The sequence below is a fragment of the Anas platyrhynchos genome, chromosome 11 (assembly GCF_047663525.1).
Source record: "Anas platyrhynchos isolate ZD024472 breed Pekin duck chromosome 11, IASCAAS_PekinDuck_T2T, whole genome shotgun sequence".
NCBI lineage: Eukaryota > Metazoa > Chordata > Aves > Anseriformes > Anatidae > Anas > Anas platyrhynchos.
In genome coordinates, this window is record NC_092597.1 from 21,402,129 (window position 1) to 21,419,798 (window position 17,670).

The window sequence follows — 17,670 nt, forward strand, 5'->3', positions numbered from 1 at the left end:
CCAGCTCACCATCTTTGCCCTGCACAAGTTACTCTCAGAATGGAGCGGTTTCTGTCTCCATGTATTCTTTGACGGGTTCATTGCTTTTGGGGACAAAGATTTTTGATTCTGTGCAGATATCACAATGGTGAAATACAGGAGGTAAGTGGACCACTTGTAATCTTATTTCACAGCTCTCTTTCTCATGCTTACGTCTTTAATGTGAGATTTGGGTTTGCACGTTTTCCTTCGGCAGCACAGCCACCCTGGTACAAAGCCTTAGCTTTATTGTATCTAACAGGTCCTAGAAAGTTTCTTAGATCCTTAGATCTTTAGTTCTGAGCTTGGCACAAATAACGTGGCACGAGCATTTCTCAGTGCTGTTCTCATTATGAAGGTAGAACTTTTCCCTGGCACGCTACAATCATTTTTAGAAAGAAATTGGGAGCAATAAGAGTGAGTGGCAGCTCCCTCTTCAAAGCTTTTCTGTTAAGTGACAAGAAAGGATGCCATTTGCTTCCTTTGCAAATAAAATGTATAAAATAGCATTAGTGGTACCTCAAAATATCCCATTGAGTGCTACTCGAAGGCAGCCCAGGTAGCTGTTGAGAATGGACGTTATTCAATCTCCGTCGTAATAACAAACTTACCTTCCAGACCTGACGGCGGGACAGTCTATTCTGAGGAGACAGAGCCTCTTTATATTACTTGACTGTATAAGGCTGTTAAAGGAAAAGATAAATTAAAAGTAGGCAAAAGAATTACATTACAAAAAATTGGACATGCAAATGAAAGCTCCCCTCATCTTTGAAGAATCTTCTTTAGTATTACATAATAAGAAATACATAACTGTGCCTATTTTTACTGTAATTTGCCTTCATTTGATGACATTCAATAGTAAGATTTATTATTACCCACATGGAAAATATCCTGCCTGGGGGTGGTTGAAATAGATCCTGCAGACAAGTCATCAATCAGCTCGTGTTTATCTCTTCAGAGATCAGCGATATCAGTGGCAGGAACAATTTCAACCAATCCAAGAGTATTTACTGATAATAAAAGGAAATGTTCATGTGGATTTATACTGCGTCGCTCACCGGAGGTCACAAAATATTTTTGCAGGAGGGCTGATTTATTTATTAAGCCTTGTTTAAAGATGAGGGATGGAAGGCTCGGAGGTGCCCACGCTCACTGCTCAGGCAGGGGCAGTAGCCTGGAACCTGACCCGTGCTCTGGCCATCGTGCTTTTCCAGGGAGAAGAACTAACTTTTCTTTCACGGGGTGCCATGTGGAAGATTTTAAGATAACGCTGCTTTCTCTGTCCTCATTGCTGATGAGGTCAGCTAAAAGGGTTTCAGACCAATGCAAGCAAACAGATCTTTTACATCAGACGAATAGTGTGTAAAACGGTTGTCTCACTGTTTCTAGGAAGTAAATTGTAGCTTCTAACTTAACTCTGCTATAATTTTAAAGCAGAAGGTCTCATGTTTGTGTCCGCAGCAGAGAAGTTTTTCAGAAATTTATGACGACTTGTGGAACATTTATAGGTATTGACTGTGGCGTTCAGGACAAAGAACTGTTGTCCTAGAGGCAAAATAACAGCCCTGACTTTACCTAGCATTTGCCTCTCGATGCAATTGGTCTGGAGCTAGGACTGCAATTTTTATTTAACCTGTGCATCACATAAGTTTTCCTTCTCACTGTTGCTTTTTTTTTTATTGTAAAATTCAGTATTTATACTTACTGAAACAAAGAGCACTTTGAATCACAACATGAAGTGTATATTAAAAAAAAGTTATAAAGGAGTCTTTTTGTCTTTTTTGTTGGATTTTTGTGTGTGTGTGTAAGGAAATTTACTGGAACATTCATTTCTGTTAGAGAGGAAGCTTGCTCTATGTGGACAATAAAGATGTTAAGATCAGGATGAATGTCTATGGGAGATAATAATAGCGAATAAAAAAATGCACCAGCCCAGCACTCACATTTTCCATGAACTGCAAGAACTCAGTTCTGGGTTGTGTTTTAAATCTAAGCACCATTGTTCCTGACTGGGTTCTGAGTCTGTCAGATTTCTTCTTAGTTCCTTTGAGCAGCTTCAGTCTGAAGCATTTGAAGTGTTCTCATATTTTAAGCAAAATTAAGATGCACGTGTGTTTACATGTTATGCCTGGAAGAGTGGAAAGCGAAGCATCTTTTTACTAGTTCCTGTTGAACATAGCGCAGTGCGCTGACACTGGCAAAAGTAATTTGACCTATGATGAGCATGTATGTGGGGGATGGCCAGAAGTTATCAATGGTACGTGATGTGTGCCACTAATACATTGCTCCTCTTGTGCCAGGGAACATGCCTTGTGAGGCAATGCAGCGCCAGCGAGAGCTTCACCTCAGGCATCCTGATAGCGTGGCGTGTGTCTTGTGGCGATGCTGACTGCGCAGGCTGACACCATTGGTTCTTCTGAGGGTTACAAGGTGGGTGAAAAGACTTTTTTTTTTTTTTTTTTTAATCTCCTGTTGATGCTCTTGCAGTTTGTAGCAATAATCATACATTGGCTCTGTCAGGGCCAGAATTGAACTGTGCCCTTTTACAGGTGAATACCCTAACCCGGAGCTACGGAGTTGCTTTTCTCCCTTTTCTTTGTTTCTCAGTCAGTGTTTTGTTTTTGTCTTTATCTTCTTTTTACAAAGCAAATCGCACTTGAGTCATGAAGTGCTGAGGTGACCCACCCTCTGACGTTTTGGCGTTCACCCTCACTGCCAGGAAGAGTCTGGTAAACAGTTTCTCATTCTCAGACGCAATTTGCCAGCAGGTGAATTTGCTTTGCTTCTAAGAGAAGATATCTGGAAATGTCACTGCTCACCTTTTTAATACCCACCAGTCAAACTTCTTCCTTTTCAAAATTCCCACATAAGGTCTGTCCCAGCCCAGCACCCAGCTTCTGCCTCTGTCAATGTGGCTGTGCTTGTTCTCCAGTGTATCTGAAATAGTCTTTTATACCAGAAACTACAGAAGTCCCAAATTCCCGTGTCACGCTGCATTGCAGCCTGACTGCTATTGACAGATTATTAATCTGTGAGAGGTCTGTCACAATACAACCTGGCAAAAATGAGCTTGAAACGTACACAGGAGCTCGTTGCCATCAGCAAACCTGGGGTCTGTAGGAGGTCATTGTCAGCAGCACGCGGGGTGAAGCCATCCAGTGCAATCATGTTAGTGCTCGCACGGAGCATGAACTCCTAAGAGGAGACTTGGCGTTGGCTTCTGCTCAAGGGCGATTGTTGGAGCAGCTTGTGAAGAGGCAGCCTGCCAGCGAGGCGGGCAGAGCTGCGGACAGCTAATAGACCGTGTGTGTGTGCAGGGAAGGCAAGATGCACAGCTGGGCAACTGGAAAGAGATTTCTATAAACTTGTGCTCTGAGGGGTGAGAGTATATTCAGGCGATGCCAATCCGTGGAGTAATGAAATGATTTCTGGCAGCTCAGACAGGTTCTTGGGCCTGCTGAATTTGACAGAATGCTGTGGGGGAGAGCTGGAGATGTCATGGTTAATGAGTATGGAAATTATATCAGTAGCTTGGCCATCTAGGTTTTAAGTGTTGTCAATCTATAGCATGCAATACGTGTCTAATGTTTTCTGGCTGACTAGTTTAAGGCACAAATGCAGACAGCCTCTCTGTAATGAGTTGCGATGTACAGACAGCAAGCTGTTGATAGCAGAGCAGAAATCTTGGCTTCTCATCTCAACAAGTTAAGTTTAAATTAATCAAAAAAGATGGTGGCCAGGAGAGGGAGCAGGGTTGTTTGCTTTTGTTTGCACATCTGTTTTTCACCTGACAAACTGAATTCCCTGTGATTTCTGTCTCTCTCCTAGGCCCCCAGGAGCATTGTCTTAATGCCTCTTTTTTTTTTCAGCTCTCTGTGCCCTCTAGCTCGTGAGTGATGCATTCCTCTTACCCAGCTCATCTTTGCATCCTTCAGTATATTTAGAACTTGCACCACAAATACTGGGTTAAAGCAAAACTGATTTACTGTAAACATGTTGTCACTCAGCCTTTCAGTTCAGAAAAGGGATAATTACTCAAACTCTAAGACAAAGGTGTCCTGTATCTTTTAGCTGGTGTATGGAAAGACTACTCCTTGAGTCTAATGAGTTTGTGGCTCTTGCAGACGTCCAAGTGAGCCTTGCTGTCTCCAGAAGAGCCAGAAAGTCACTCTGGGAAGGCAGAGTGTGGAATCTGACACTACCATGTAATTGAGGAAAAAGAGGCCATATGAATTATTTATGAGCAGAAGGCTGGGCTTAATGTTAACAAGGGAGAAGAAAGTGGCTTCAAAATGCTGGCTTTCTGCTCCTCCCTGTAAGAAAGACTAGTATTTTAAATTGCTTGCATTTTAGAGCAGGAGGGAAACAGAGCTGCTATTTATACCGTGCCTTATTTCGCGTCTATGGCGTTGTACAAGATTGAGGGAGAGGCAGGGACTGCCCTAAGGAGTGTGCACTCTGTTCGCTCAAACATGGCAAAGATGTGTCATGCACATGCCCTGTAACTAGCTAATCCCGATCTGCTCCAGGCAAAAGGTTTCACTGCAGGAGAGAAGCAAGCAGAATCACTGCTGCTTTGGCATTTCCACTGGGCAGGGACCGTTCTGAAAGCTGATGAGTTGGCTTTGAATCCCTTTATCCAGCAGATGCCTCAGCCACTGTCCAGCTCTGGAGTCAGATGAGCTGATACCGGGGCTTCTGTCCTGCACCAGCAGGGTCTGTCCTGTCTGGTGCTGGGGTACGTGTTGGAACTGGCACGAGCAGCCAGTTGGGAAGTCTCACCTCAATCACACAGATGTGCTGGGGTTTTGTTTCTTAGCTGTTTTCTCACAATTTTCTGGAGAAATCCGGCCTGGCTGCCTGGTGTCAGCTTTTGCTCTTTATAATGACAACATGTGATTATTGCTAGTGAAAAATACCACGTTTCACAGAGCTCTGGCTGCTGAGCTGCCTCTTTTCTTCTGAAAACAGTGTGGGCTGAGGCAGGGCAAGTCCCTCCCTGTGGAGGGATCACCTGCCTTGTGGGGTGAGTGTTGCAGCTCGTGGCTGCGTTGCCGTCACACCTACGGGCGGTGCTTGGGCTCTGGCTGGATCTGTTTCCAGAGGAGCTCATCCACTGAGGACCCCACCACAAAGGGCGAAGGCTCTTCTCCCACCCAGCAGATTTAAATGAGGCTGCTGGTGGCTGCAGATCGTACCCTGCTTGGGCTGGAGTCCATGTTCTACATGCTTGTGTTGCCACCCTGGCACTCAACACTAATCCAAAAGCCTCTATTTCCAAGTTGTTTCCTGTTACTGTCTGTAGGTTCCCCAAAGGTAAATAAATGACTCCTCACTCCCTTTGTAAGGCTGCTCGCTTCTCCTGTCACCATTTCTTCATTACAGCCGGTTGTCCTTCCTTATGGCACAAAATTCAGGCACTGGTTTTGCACTTTGACTGCTTCCTGGTGTGGTCCAGAGCAAACAGCGCTTTGTTTCTGGGAAGAAAATCAGCCCAGTGGGGTAAGAGGAGAATACCCAGGCCTCTGTAAAAGTCAGGAGGCAAAAAGTGAGCACCACTGCACTGGAACTGATAGGGGAAAAAGCACTCTGTGCCTTGATTTCCAACACTCGGCTCATTGATTCTTCTCTTGTTTCAATCAGCAGTTACTGCTTTTCCTTAATCCAGGTCTGTAAATGCTTACTGGAGTAGGTTCTTAACAGAAATACCCCTGAGAAAACTCAGCAGCAGGGGGGAGAGCTGAACAACACGAGGATCTTACCTGTGGCCCAGAACGAATGCGTTAAAGCAGGGAATTGCTGTTTCTAATAGGTCTCACTTGAAAGTCACTTTGCAGGCAGGTTTGTGGCTCCACAGCTTGTGTGTGTGTCCAGAGGGGCCGGCAGACATACCTGAGTGGTCAAAGTGGAAAACATTTTATTTTCCCTGATATGAAAACAGGAGTACTGTGAAGTTTTCTCTGCCCCCAAGCTTGTTACAGTGAAGAAGGTAAAGGCAGGAGGGAGTACTGCACAGCAATGTTCTTAAAGGAGGGCTTGGAGCAGGAGAGGCTGGAGGTGAGGCACAGGGATGGGGGAGGGAGGGAGCCCGTGTGGGGACTGGTGAGTCACGCATCCTCCAGCAAGAAGCACTGACTCACGGGGAAGATCATCGCTGCTGTTCCCTTTCTGCTAAGGCTGAGGAGCAGCGAATTGATAATCAACTTTACTCTGCAGGCTCCCCTGTTAGAGAGTGAGATGTAAGAGGATAGAAGCTGGAGACTACAGAAAGCAGCAGTGAGAGGCAGAGGTGAGCGTGGGCAGGTGCAGTGCAAATGCTTGGTGTTTCTGCAGAGGCTCCCTGCAGAGCTGGAGGAGAGGATCCCCTGGAGCACGGGCAGGATGCGGAGCAGCAGATCAGCCGCGGTATGCAACAAAGTCTTGGATGCCTGTTAACATTCCCTCCTCAGCAGGTTTGAGTCCTGGGTGCTCTCAGCACTGCTGCTCCCAAGGGGAGGCAAAATTGACGGAGCCAGCCTTTGCAGCGTGCCACCTGGGAGAGCTGCCAGTTAGACCTTCACCGTGAATTCAGGTTGAGTGCAATCAATGGGGGTGTAGTGCTCTGCAGACATTTGTTAGCTCCCGTCCAGCTCATAATGTATGGCAGAATAAGGAGAGCCATCATTTATTCTGCAGTATCTGCAGATTTCGAAAAGAAAATGTAACCTCTCATAACCTGTGTATACAGGGTAGCAGTTCAGCCTGGGTGGAGGAAGAGACTGGAAGGCCGCGTGATTTTTCCTCCTTTGACATAGGAAGAAAACTTCTAAAAAGAATCCAGAATGACCCTAAAAGCTAATTCACACTCAGGTTATACAGTTTGAAAGAGATATCTTATGGGATAAGTGTAAAAAAGCCCTAATACACAATGTGGCATTCCAGTTAGTTGCAAAGCAGCCGTGACTGTCGGGGTTTGTGCAGTGAGCGCTGAGGGCAGGGGCTGTAACTGCAGAGTACAGCCAGTCCCCAACTCGGGGATCACAAAGTGTGATTGCAATTGCGAGTCAGAGCTGCAATTTTCTTTCACTTTACAAGTTTTATATTGGTAATGTGAAGTAATTAATGAACCAGAGCAGTGCTGCAGAAGAAGAATAATTTTAATGTTCTTTTTAAAGATGCTACTAAATCAATGGGGCAGTTTAAAGAGGAATAATGGCTTGCAGATTAGCAAACTAATAATGAGGAAGAAGGCATAGTTTCAAGAGTGATCAAGTCTCAAGCAAGCAGGTTCTTTGTGATCAGCAGCGTGGGCATTTGTGTGTTTGCCATTCACTGGTCAAGGCAGATCTTGCTGGCTTTTAGGCCTTGACAAGTCAGTCTGCAATCTTGGTCAGAATTAAACATACCCAGGACTTGGAAAAGATACTGGGAGGTAAAGCACAAGCTACGCTCCTGTTCCACAGTGCAGGAGCAGTATTTTTCCACTCCTGTCGTAGGTCTTCTGACTACCAGCTACATAAACGATGTCTACATGGACTTTTGAAGGCAGATACGAGCTTACTCTGGCTGTCGTCCAAGAGAACCAGAAGCCATGTAGCTGCAGTTTGTGTGCTACATGCCCAAATTACTGTGGCGTGCTGAGAGGCAGGATATTAGCTCGGGCTGAGGGCTGTGGCCAGCTCAGACCATGGGTAAAGCAAATTTTCATTTCTATGCAGAAAAACATGTAGACAAGGATAGCCAACGTGCGTAGCAGATGGAAAGTCATTTTTATTAGCCTAGCCCTGATGCTCTGGTGAGTTAGCTGACCACATGAAGTTCAGGCAGACACAACTTATTGTGCCTCCTGCCCCAAGCACAAAGAGCAACACCACATGGTTAGCCTGAGAGCCAGCCAGCTTCTCAGTGGCCAAAGAAAACTGCTCTGTGGGCTTCATCCAGATTGTGTGGGCCTCCAGTTGGCTATCCCTGTGGCAGGCATACCCAGCGTTTCTCTTCTGTTTTGGATGGCAGCGAGTCTTTATGGGCTTGTTATTTGAATTCAGTCTTCACTGTCTCTGAGTTTCTGCAGGAGCTGAATGTGACACCTGGTGATCCACACTGAATCCAGAGCCCTAAGGGAGTACACAAACATGTATGTGTTTGTGTAGTCCAACTTTTAAGTAAGAAGGAAGGCTGCCTCCATTTTGGATGGATATGGTTTTTTTTCCTCCTAATATTTCTCATGATTTTCATTTTGAAGACTGCTTCACTTAAGAGGTTTCACCATGTATTATTGTTTAATGTTAAAGAAGAAAGCACTCTGTGTACACATTTACGTGCACATGCTGCATATAATGCAAGAATGCAGCTACATTTATATGTTATGTACATGCACATAGTTTAGTCTTGCTTACCTTAGAACAACACAAAGATATTATGGATCCATGGAAAAAACTAGGAATGCAGCAGAACGTGTACTAGGCAGTAGCCTGGTGCAGTGAACCGGGGACCTGTTTTATCTTTCACGCAAAGCAAGTAGCCTCCCTCTCCTGCTCTTATGTTCCCCCATCGGCAGTATTTATGGAACACTAAAGCACTGTAAAAGCAGGAATTTGAATAAATATCTCAGCTCCTGGGGACAGAATGACGCTTTGAACAGGAAGCTTTAATTGAAACAGACCCATCAGGTGCAATCCTGGCCTTGTTATGGTCAAGGACATAACTTTCACTGACCCTCTGTGGAGTCAGGATTTTTTTCCTATCTTTTAACACTTGCCATTTCTGAATTTGAGGCATTAGTCCTATAGTGGAATAGATAAGCTAAAAATAGACGGCAGTGTGACCTAAAATAGTTTGACATCCATATCATAGTGCTTATTGTCTGAGAATACATCTCAGTGACACGTTGATTAATCCTGAACTGAGGAAAATGTGATTCATTGGAAAGAACTGGGATTGTACCAATAATTCAGTACCAGAAGCCACACGGGCACCAGCTCAATGTGCAATGTTTCCAGCAAAACTTTTATTTGCAAGCTGTCAGAATCATCTGCCATTTTCCCAGCTACGTTGGTTCCCTTCTGAGTGGCCTGGACAAAATATTCCAGCCCTGTTCATGTGGACTACTTCACTAAAGCAACTTTTTCGCCTGTCTTTTAGTGAAAACAAAACAACCGCATCAAGTCAGGTTGCTGCGAGCAGCTTTTAAGATAGATGTCGGTAGCACTTAGTGCACAGCTGGGGCCAAAGTGAAGCTGTGTAAGTGCCTGAGCTATTCAGCTGGAAATTACATCTTGAGCAGGAACCTAAATGTCAAGTTCCACAGTCCCCCTCACAGCCAGACCTCTTACGGCTCCCCCTTTCCTGTGGCTCTTCTTCACTTTCCTACAGATGTGTGTTTTCCTTCAGACACAATAAATCATATATGGGAATGCCACAATCCAAAGCAGAGCAAGCTGTCACCCAGGCCTTCAGATGACACTTAGCCACATTAACGAGTAAACAGAGCCCACAGGAAAGATGCCTTTTGAAATGCACAGTTTTTGTCAGCAGCACTAAAACTAATGAACCAAAACAATGAAGGAAAAAAGGGAATCGTTGGATGCACCTAAAGCTACATGGGCTGTGAAGTCAGATCAGAGGAGACCAGCTCAAATCGGTGCAAATCTTTGGGACAGCACATAAATTGTTCTGTGAGTCTAGGACACCTATACTCCCAGCCTTGTGCCGAGAGGAAAGCATTCAAAGAAAGAACAAATGCGGCAATGTGAAGAGGAGGCACCAGGAGTAAATGTGTTTCTAATTTTGGAACCTTCTCACGGCAAATAGGGAAGACCCAAGCCAAAATCTTCAGGACACAGAAGGAAGTTGGAACCATGACACCATCGCATGGCTCACAAGCAAGCTGGCATGAAGAAAGGGATCAGCTCCACATTGTTTAGGAGGAGCCACACAGAGCATGCAGTACAACATGCATCCCCAGGGCTTTTGGAGGCAATGAATATCAGCAGTCAGTGGAGCTGGTCCAAATTTACAGCAGTGTAACTGAATGATAATTTCACTCTTGATGATGGAGAAGCAAAAATATGTACCAGAGAAAAGAAACGACTTGCGGTAGGGTGTACAAATGGTGCTGGGGAACTGACTTGTTGGCTTTGCTTGCTAGTGTTGGTTGGTGTTGCTGCTACATCCCTCAGTTCTGACTCTTGCAGTAGACACGTTAAAACTAGTTACTCTTACATTAAACTACTTCTTAGATGATAATCCTCTGAAGCAACTGTTCGGATGACTACCATGATGTCAGGAAAAAGCTACAGGTTCTACGCTCTTAGTTACTGTATGTTGATACAAACACGGGTGCTTGATCTTGATTTAACAACAGCTGTGGTTTACATTTTTTTTCCTTCAGCAATTCCCCAAACAGGTTGCTTGTGTGTATAATTTGGTACTAGAGGCTGAAAAAACATCAATTGTAATAGTGGATTTCTTAAAAGCTAATATTAGAGCTAAGTACATAACATTTCTTCTAAAAAAAAAAAGCAGGTATGCTCTGGTGAAGGGGTAGTTGGAAGCCATGTTTGTGAGAGCAGCAGTTGATGGCTTAGCTCTGCATGATAAAATAACATTGATTAAGTTCAAGCTCCAATACCTCAGATGTTTGTTGCAACAGAGCAGCAGCTTGGCTGATTGGCAGCCCTGGCTTAGTCGACACGTGTTAACAGAAATTGCTCAATTTACATGGAGTACTTCAATCTGCTCTTTCAGAAGTTTCAGTCCCACACAGGGTAGCATTTTAGCTTTTGAATAAGTGGAGGGCTTATAAGAGTCATTAAACTGCTAAAGCTTCTGCAAATGCTATAGACCAGATTGCTGACTGAGATGCAGAGCACGCATGTGTCACCGCAGATACTTCCCAGATAACGGTACTGATGAGATTTTAATCTGGACAAAGTGCTGGAGGCAACTTTCTTTCCAACACTCAATTATCCAGATAATAGCATACTATTTTGTTCCCCCCTGGGTTCAAAATGTGTGGCCTGCTGCAACTGTGCAGTGTGCATACAGTGGTGTTTGGAGTGAGGGGGGAAAAAATAACACAGAACAAAATTCATGTCACGGCAAAGGGCACTTAGTTTGTCCTCTGTGCTATGGGACTTATGCTGTGTCCATACCTTGGATAGCTGAGCCAAGTAACCACCATGGGAAATGGCTGTTTCTTCCCACAGGCTGTGGAAGGAGGGCTCCTTACTGGTTCTCAGCAGCCTTACAGGAATATGTTTGAAGCACAGGCTGCTGCTAGGACCATGTGGTATGTTGTATGGGCGAGACTCTCATTTTATTGTGTATATGCATCTTGTAGCCTCCCTAGTGGGATACTGATCCGTAACGGAGTCTTCTCAAGTCTCACACAACACAAAGAATTCAGAATAGTTTCCCACGGACGTTCTCTGTAAAAGCATTTTTTAGAAGAGCTAACTCAGCCAGGAAATGGAAACTAGTGGACCAAATTCCTTCATTTGAGTCAATCTCTCATTGGTAAAGGATTTGAGAAATTGTCACTCGATGACTAATCTGCATCCTTAACTTCAGTAACAGTTCCTAGAGATGAAGGGTGAAGCCATTTGAGAAAATCAAGCTTTACTTGCTTTTTATTCATTGGGGATTATTTTGCTAGATTGAATTACTAATAACAATAGAGATTATTAAAATTTATGAAACCTAGATTTACTTTTCAGTATCTCTATCATTTTCTGTTCCTTAATGCTTTTCATCAAGCTCAAGGAATGAAAACAAACTCAGCTGCTTTGTTTGTTCACGATCAACTTTTAGTGCGATCATGTCAGCATTATTGCATAGCTGTTATTAAACGATGGCAGAATGCAGATTTCTGAGACAAAGCAGAATTACCCATTCTCACCTTCAGCAGTTTACAATTAAAAACGAGAAAATATATCGGATCTGCTAGGAGAGCCAGAGAAGGTATTGCTGCATTCACAGCCTCAGGTCCTCTCCCTACGTTATCTGCACAGATAGCTGTGAATTTGGCTCACTTTCTTTGTTTATGTGTCAAATTGTATTTGTTGCATGAAGTGAACGCACATGCCCTAGGCAACGCAGAGCACTGGGCATAACTTTTTTGGCTTTTTATGGCTAGTTGAAAGTCTTTCCATTTATGTTAGATTAAGCTCTATTTGATTTCGTTAAGCTAGTGCTGGGTAGCCACTTTTATTCTGGACTAAGAGTGATTTGTGTCAATTTACCTTAAATCCATTCCTAATTGACTTGCACTGAACTGAACTAACACCTGATTTATGCCCTCATTATCCCATTTTAACCAACAGCTCAGGCATGCTGTCCAGTTCCAGCAACGTAACGAGTTACCGCACCTCAGCTGGGGCAGGAACTGCAGCGTGCCTTTCTCTAGCCTGCAGCAAATGTGAGGTTCAGTGTGTCAGCTTAACCTCAGGGGCAAGGAAAAGAAAAGTCGAAACTGGTTGCTTCCATCTGAGATCGCCACAGGCAAAGAGCAAACACACATGGTCAATTACCACGGCTCAGTTGATGCATGGTAAGTTGTCAAGCATGTCAGTACATGAATGAGATCACTCATTCATGTATTCAGACCCTGAAAATATCATTTGAAATTGGCTTTACGCAAACAACTCTAACTATGGATATGGACACATGGACAAAAATTAGTGTGGGGATAACAAGTCTTTGTGTCAGCTTTTCCATATGCATACCTGCATGAAATGCCAGGTGGTTTGAGGTAGACTGACCTCTTTTCCCTTGAGGGGAACATATAGCTAAGGCTTGTTAAATCCAAGACCTGGCTTCTGTTGTAGTAGTAATTTTAACCTAGTTTAGGACAGTTTAGCTTGGTTGAAGTGTGATAAAACATTTAAACCACCTCAAACTACCAGCTAATCAGGTATCTAAATAGGTAACTATTGCACATTTTACTTTTTGTTTAGATGGTGCCATTTTCTGGTCAAATCTTTGGATTATTAAGAACTTGTCCATTGACTTCATAGAGCAGTATTATATTGTGAACAGTGAGTTGTTACATTGCAGACATGATTGAAGAACTATGTTTTAGAGTCTAATTTAAAGATGAACTTATATCTTTCTTAAAAAGCATTGGAGGGGGAAAAAAAAGGAACAATAAGGCAAATCAACAAGACCAACAATAGAAGAAAACCAACAATCCCAAACTTTCATCTTTCCTCCCAAATCACATGAGTTTTCTTACTCTACCCTGTGGGAGAGCTAAGAAGATGTTTGCTCATTTCCACCTGGGAACACAACAGGATTTGCTGAACTGATCCTAAAGATAAGAGTTCCAAACCCAGCAGCAATCTAGGCCCTATGAAATTAGGGCCTAGGAAGCACAGGGCCAGACACCAAAACTTAGGATCCTTTTCCATTTTTATTCAGTACCGTCAAATTAATCTCAGTTAATCTTTCTCTGCTTCCATATAATAAAAGGAAAGACATTTGATTAGGTTATGTGAGATGCTTTTTCAGGCAGACTGATTCAACACATGGCTGCAAGACCAGGCATTATTATCTCGACTAACATGGACACATTTTGAACACTGCTTCTCACTCTATCAACCACCACCACCTCTGCAGTAACGTGACAGCAAGGGAAAAAGGACGAGAAGGTGATAAAGTTTGCCTACGCAAGCAGAAAAGAACTTTCTGTCCAAAGCCAGCTGGCTTGGCTTGGAAATGAAATGGCATTTTAGCACGAGCTGACACGTTTACGCGTGTACTAGAGCTGTGTTTCAAAACACTTGTCCTAGATGCAACAGCAGGGGCTGTGAAGTAGTTGATCATCAAGCAGCTACAGAAAACAGGTGAGCTGTTGGAATGCCAGTTTGTCTTCTAAACTGTTTGGCAAATGAAGAAACAATACTCAGAAATAGCAACAAATATGCTGCTACATTTCATTGTTAGAACTGGGCTTATTTTTAGTAAAGTTTTGAGAACGTATGTAATGATCTGAAATCACAGCCACAAAACCAGTAAACCCATTAATAAATGGCTGATACTGTTCATTCAAATTAAAAAAACAAACAAACAAAAAACCTCAAAAATGCGCATTAGTTGAACCATATTAACACTGCTTAAATTTTTAAGGTTTGTTTTCCAAATTAGAGCAAACCTTCAGCATAAATTCAGTGCCACTTATGTCTTTACCTGAAAGTGCCACAGGGAGCAGGGCAGCTGATATTTTTTATATATCCTGCATGACACAGACCAATCATCCCAGGTATAAGCCTAAAGAAATCAACGGAAGGCAAACCAAAGCCATGTTTGTACTTTGGAGCCTTGACACAATTGTAAAATACTGGAAATGCACCTTGCATACTGCCCAAGTTTAAATTTTAAACTTTATTTCAGAAGTTAACTGCTATAAAGGTTTCTTTGCAACACCTTGTATATTATAGCAGATCAGGGCTCCGTATGTGAAATCTGCAAGATCAGGCCAGTAGCATATGTCTTGTCTTATGCGCAATTTGGTCAATGGAGGTTACAGCAAAACAGATGAAATTCCAGAACAATAATCCTTAAATTTTAGGAGCTGCACTAGCCGATTGCAGCGGGAGCTGAGGATGCTCTGCACAAGTCAGGAGCAACTTACTTGACTTTGAGTTCCATACGTGATTTGTCACTTGAAGGGCCCCACCAACTTCACATCTCCTTTAAAAAGTAGCTCAAAAACTTTTCAGGTATTACAGTCTCCTTTATCTATTTCTGTACCTTTTGTTTCCTAACAGCATGGCATACTGACCACACATACTGCAGTCAAATATAGAAATTAAACTTGCAGAAGAAAGGAGACATTTTCTCTTTAATCTCTTGGAAAAAAATCTAGACTAAAGCATGGTTCTTAAATTGATAATATCCCCTTAAGAATTTATTTGCCAGGTAGTGTTAGAAGAAAAAAGACTTTAGGGTCAGTCTGAACATTAGAAAGACCCCCTTTAAAATCAAGCTAAAGTCTATATTTGAGATGAGCGGTGTTTGAACGTGCTTCCAAGTGATATATTCTAAACTGTAAAAACGCAAATAACTTGAAAATCCTTGTGATTTCGAGCTCTTTGGAAAAGGGACAAGTTCTATCCTAGGAAATATTTAATTGCATAAAAATACTAGTTTAGTGTTTCAATATATGACAGTCATAATATGTTTAAAGCCACCAAATTATTAACAGATGAAGGATTACGTTTTTGAATATTATAATAAATAAATTTTAAAGGGGTGAAATGATATAATACCATGGCAAGAGTAAAATACATTTTAATAAAGAAAATATTGAACATAACTATTTTTCTTTAGATCTACTAAGCAATCTGTGTGTTCTCTATGAGATGTCAAACTATACTGTGCATATGTACACTTTGCTCTCTCTATAAATATACATGTGCATGACACATTTCTAAAAGCAGTAAATGAATGCTGGGGAAATACAGAAACAATGAAGTTCCTAAGAGAAGCTTATTTTTTCAAGTTATTAAAAGAAGGTGGCAAGCATTCATGAGGATATGAAAATTTAAAGCCGTCTGCAGGAAACTCTGAAAACCTCTGGTTAAGGCTGCTGCCAAAAAATCTCAGCTATGTTATGTCAGAATGTTTAATTGCAAGCTGCAATTTTAATGAATGGAAAGATATGGCAAAAGCAGGAAGTTTCTGAAGCAACATAGAGCAACCATGAAAATAAAATACCGAAGGTTGTAATCTTGAATGCTGCTGGAAGCAGGAATTTCCATCCACACTCCCGACTCCTTTTCCTACTGTGCAGAATTTGCCAGCTGTCTGGCTGGAGAGAGGTAAGCTGTTCTGGATATCATCTCCTGGGCTCAAGGCAGCACTTGTTATGTCTATGCGAAGAAGTCAACTTCTTTGCATTTGTCGTTGTGGGTGTTTACAGAAGTGCAGTTTAGGAATAGGAGAGGGAAAGCAAATGTCAGAGTGCATTAAATAACATATTTTCTTAACTTTCCAAGAAGCTTGCTTGCAGCATGATGTTACTATTTATATCAGGTCTCTTAAACCCAGCTGTTGGTTCATGTTAACATGCAGAATGGTGAGAAAAACCCAGCAGAAGAGTGTGAATCCCAGGGAGACTTGTATTCTGTCATTGTGAAGACCTAGAAAATATCACAAGTTCTGCTGAGATACGGATCACCCATGCTGTAAGTGAGGCATGCAATACAAATATTTTCCGTGTTTGTCTGTGGTATTGGAGGGCCAGCAACAAAGCAAAAGGAGAAGTACCAAATGCTGCAGCAGGCGCCTTCAGATAGTGTTGTCTGAACCCGAGGCTGGAAAAGTTTGAAAGAGAACTTTTACCTGTAACTCCAAACTAGCAAATATACTGTACACCCACATTACAGCATTCTTAGACAAGCTGTGTCTGATCTAATCTTATGTACCTTGGCCACAAGTTCTGGAAAAACAAATATTCCCAAGGCAATCAGATTACTGAATGCACCATATAACGATGTGGAAATATTAGCGGTTTACAGAGGGCAGTTTATGACATGGATTGAGTGAAATTAATTCATGCATTGTCAGGCAGCTTGGACTTAACTAAACTAAGGAAATCTTTACTTGATTATATCTGTCTTTGGTGGAGCACCAGAGCCAAATAATAGTGTAAGAGCAATACTCCCAACCACAGAGAGAGGTCATAGGAGTTTGGTCCAAGCCAGCATTCGGAGAGGGAAAGTCTGTGTCTGCACTGAAGTGGTTGTTATGGGGTTAACAGGGTTACCCGAAGTATTCATGGAAAGGAACCATTATCTGCTCCTCTCTGGCTTCCTGCCCTGTAGTTGGAGTCCCCCTTCTCATATCCTTTGTTTCAAATGCAAGTTCCCATCCTGAAATGCTGCGAATACAATTTGGTTTTGTTGCAAAAAGTAGTCCCTTTACAACATCTTCATTCATAGGGTACTACCACCATTGTAAGTGAAACAATGTTAGGAATTAATCTACCCTGTGATTTTAAGAAACCTTGTTTGTAAAAACTTGTTCTTAGACCCTTCTTCCCTATGAAGGATAACTTAATTGTTTAAGAAATATGCAAAAGCTATATACATGTAATAGCCCCTACTCCTATCCATAGCTTTAAAAGTCCCACATTATGTTTTTATACAAAGTTCACTTTTAGAAGCATGAGACCTAAGAATTTTTCTCTAGAATATATGATGAAAAAGCTGCTTTCTGGAATACAAGAAACATTTAAAAGGAGGTCTGAGGGGTGTAGCCATGGTACCTCTCTCTAGTGTTTTGTGGGAAGGTCCCACAATGTAAGTTAAAAGTTAGAGCAGATAAAACTTTGGTGGTAGCATCTCCAAAATACCTTGAGTGGGTTGGTGGAAATGCACTAGAATAGAAATGCAAGGAAAAGCTGTAAACTGCTGGATGGCGATTCTATTCAATTGTGAGGTTATTTAGTTACAATTAAGACTGTTGTCTTTTATTTTTCCTATAGTTGTCTTTATTTCCTATTTTTGGGGGTTTATTTCTCCTTATAGGATATAATGGAGATCACACTGGCCTGCTATTTGGCCAAGGGAAGAGATTTCAGGTGGTTCTCTTTAGTCACTGGATTGTACGTAAGACGGACAGAAATGTGTTGAGCAGTTGCTCCCTTATTTCTCAAGAGCGATCCTGGCA

The 17,670-nt window shown here is 42.4% G+C and overlaps 1 protein-coding gene and 1 long non-coding RNA gene across 3 annotated transcripts in view; one reads left to right on the plus strand and one right to left on the minus strand.

The window, feature by feature from the left end:
- Window positions 1–395: 395 nt before the first annotated feature.
- On the minus strand, window positions 396–15,827 carry LOC110351228 (uncharacterized). Its single transcript, XR_005268649.2, has 3 exons — window positions 15,715–15,827; window positions 5,781–5,910; window positions 396–701 (listed from the first exon to the last, which is right to left on the minus strand). It is a non-coding gene; the product is annotated as an uncharacterized lncRNA (long non-coding RNA).
- Window positions 15,828–16,064: 237 nt separating this feature from the next.
- Window positions 16,065–17,670, plus strand: part of MEF2A (myocyte enhancer factor 2A) — an 89,168-nt gene continuing 87,562 nt past the window's right edge. The window contains exon 1 of one of the 2 annotated variants that reach the window (XM_021266620.4): window positions 16,065–16,184. The gene's annotated coding sequence lies outside the window, so the exon portion shown is untranslated. The remainder of the gene's footprint in view (window positions 16,185–17,670) is intronic. The other variant, XM_072043299.1, reaches the window with a different exon arrangement.